This window comes from Felis catus, chromosome D1 (genome assembly GCF_018350175.1).
Source record: "Felis catus isolate Fca126 chromosome D1, F.catus_Fca126_mat1.0, whole genome shotgun sequence".
Taxonomy (NCBI): Eukaryota; Metazoa; Chordata; class Mammalia; order Carnivora; family Felidae; genus Felis; species Felis catus.
The window spans coordinates 35,820,048-35,822,797 of NC_058377.1; the positions used below are offsets into that span (position 1 = coordinate 35,820,048).

At 35.3% G+C, this 2,750-nt stretch overlaps 1 non-coding gene across 1 annotated transcript; it reads left to right on the forward strand.

Moving 5' to 3' along the window:
- Window positions 1–2,315: 2,315 nt before the first annotated feature.
- Window positions 2,316–2,419, forward strand: LOC111556907. Its single transcript, XR_002736612.1, has one exon. It is a non-coding gene; the product is annotated as a U6 spliceosomal RNA (small nuclear RNA).
- The last annotated feature ends 331 nt before the right edge of the window (window positions 2,420–2,750 follow it).

Here is a 2,750-nt window from a genome sequence, read left to right on the forward strand (position 1 = left end):
CAATTACTATGTAGTTCTCTCAAAAGGGAAACCAATGGGACACCTGTGTGGCTCAGTCAGTTGAACGTCTGACTCTTGATATTGTATCAGGTTATCATCTCAAGATCATGGGATTGATTGCCATATTGGACTCCACACTGAGTGTGGAGCCTGTTAAGATTCTCTTTCTATCTCCTGGGTAACCTGGGTGGCTCAGTTGATTAAGTGTTCAACTCTTGGTGTCAGCTCAAGCCATGATCTTATGGTTCGAGAGTTTGAGCCCCGCTTTTGTCTCTGCACTGACCATGTGGAGCCTGATTGGATTCTCTCTCCCTCTGTCTCTGCCCATCTCCTGATTGAGCTGTCTCTCTTTCAAAATAAATAAATAAACATTAAACCAAATATTCCTTATCTCTCTCTGCCCCTTGCCCCCGCTGGTGTTTTCTCTCTTTTTCTCTAAAATAAAATTTAAAAAAGGTAACCAAGAGTCATTTTGGATAACTCAAAAAGTGCTTACAACCCATCCTGGTGAATTTGGTAACCTCTCAAGAGTCAGACCTGAATTTCAATATATTTTGTTTTAGTAATTATATACATTCAGATAAATTTACCCACTGAATATGTCTTGATTTTTGTGTAAAATGGAAATAGTTATAATGATTATGTAACATAGTTGATACCATAGATAAATAAATGACCATTTTCAATGGCCTTGAGCGCATAGCCAGTGCTTAATAAACCTTATTTATGTCCTACTATTAATCATTATACAATTTTTAACATTATCTCTCTCTCTTTATCCTTCCCTTCTTTCTCTCTTTGCTATTCTCACACACACATGCACACACACACACACACACACACACACACACACAGAAAATCTTTCATACAACATCCATTCTCCTTCCTAAATCTTGACTGCCTTATTTCTTGTACTAGTTTACTCTTTAGACTACCTGTATTTTAACAAAGAGCTATTGAACAAAATTCTCTCTTGTACAGCCTGGCATGATAAGGTTGACATCAGAATAAAAACAGATGCTAGATCACTAAACTTAACTTTGGATGAAAGGCGATGGGGAGAGAAAAGTTAACAGTAGGGAAATGGAATGAGAACACGGGAAGGATCCAAGTTTGAAATCTTTAATGTAGAATGTCAACAATTCTATGATCTCTTTTTCTTTGCCCAGTAGTCCTTAAAAAAAAAACCTTCATTACTCAAGTTATCAGTTGAGTCAAAAGAGAAGGGATAATTTCATAAGAGATAGGTGAGTCCCTGCTTCCATCCAATTCCTTTTCCCTCCTATAAAGCAGTAACAGGTTACTGCAGTGCCTGTGTCAAGTGTAATAAGGATTTTGGACAACAGAAATGCCTCCGGGACTCTTGAATATTCTCCTATTCTTAAAATTTCAATTATAGGCACATAGCCTTAAAAGCTTCTATTTTTGAAAGCTTAAAACTCAAATGTTTTCTTCTAAATGTATCAAAGATCTCTAAGATCTCGGATGCTTACTCTTTTACTTCAAATAATGTTAAAAATAAAAGAATGCATAAAACTATGAGGGAAAATGACTAACTTAATTGAAAATGAATAGAAAATGTAATACATGTATTAAGACTTTAAAATTTTACCTTGGACAAGTCCTGTTGATGTTTAGAGATCTATGCTGATGTTTATGGATCTATAGACTGCCAAAGTAAAATGCATTGAATATTCCATATCTTGTTGAATAAGAACAAAACATTTTAACAGAAACCTCAATGATGACTAAGCCACTTCATCCAAAGGTAGGGATTACATACTCTCCTTGATTAATTCTAAAAAGAAAAGTGACAGAGATCAGTAATTAAGTACAGAATATAATCAATGAAGAAAAGTATTCAAATTACTCAGTTCCCAAATTCCTTTTTTCTCTTAACTATATTTTTTTTCTCTCTGGAAATCAGAGAAATATATATTTATCTATATAAAAGCAACTACTTACCATTTTTGCTTTACCAATATACATGAAACTCTTCTTAATCCACCCACAGAGACAACATCTAAGTCCCTGAAATAACCCATTTTTAAACTCCTTGATGAAGTCAATGAACAAATATCTTAGAGGACTATGCATTCCATAATATATTCTGAACACCATACCAAGCAATTCTAAGCTTTAATTTATACACTAAAAGGGTATGAGTAGACACATATTTATTTTGATTATTTAGCTGAATTATGATAGCACCACATATAAAATCATATCATCCACAGTAGTCACAGCATTTTTATCTGTAGCATATAAAACATGACTCTATTTTAAGTTAGGATTCATAGCATTTAGAGAGAACAGTGCCTGCTTCGGAAGCACATATACTAAAATTGGAACGATGCAGAGATTAGCATGGCTCCTGTGCAAGGATGACACGCAAATTCATGAAGCGTTCCATATTTTTCTGTGGATCCTGAGAAACTCAACAGAAGACCAGGGGTGGGGGGAGGAGAAGGGGGGGAAAAGTTACAGAGAGTGAAGGAACCAAACCATAAGAGACTCTTAAATACTGAGAATAAACTGAGGGTTGATGGGGGGTGGGAGGGAGGGGAAAGTGGATGATGGGCATTGAGGAGGGTACCTGTTAGGATGAGCACTGGGTGTTGTATGGAAACCAATTTGACAATAAATTTCATATTAAAAAAATAGAGATAACAGAAAATGGTAAATTGGATAAATCACTGGGGAGGTGGAGATATATAACACTGTCCAATTAAGTACTTACAATTCTTAAA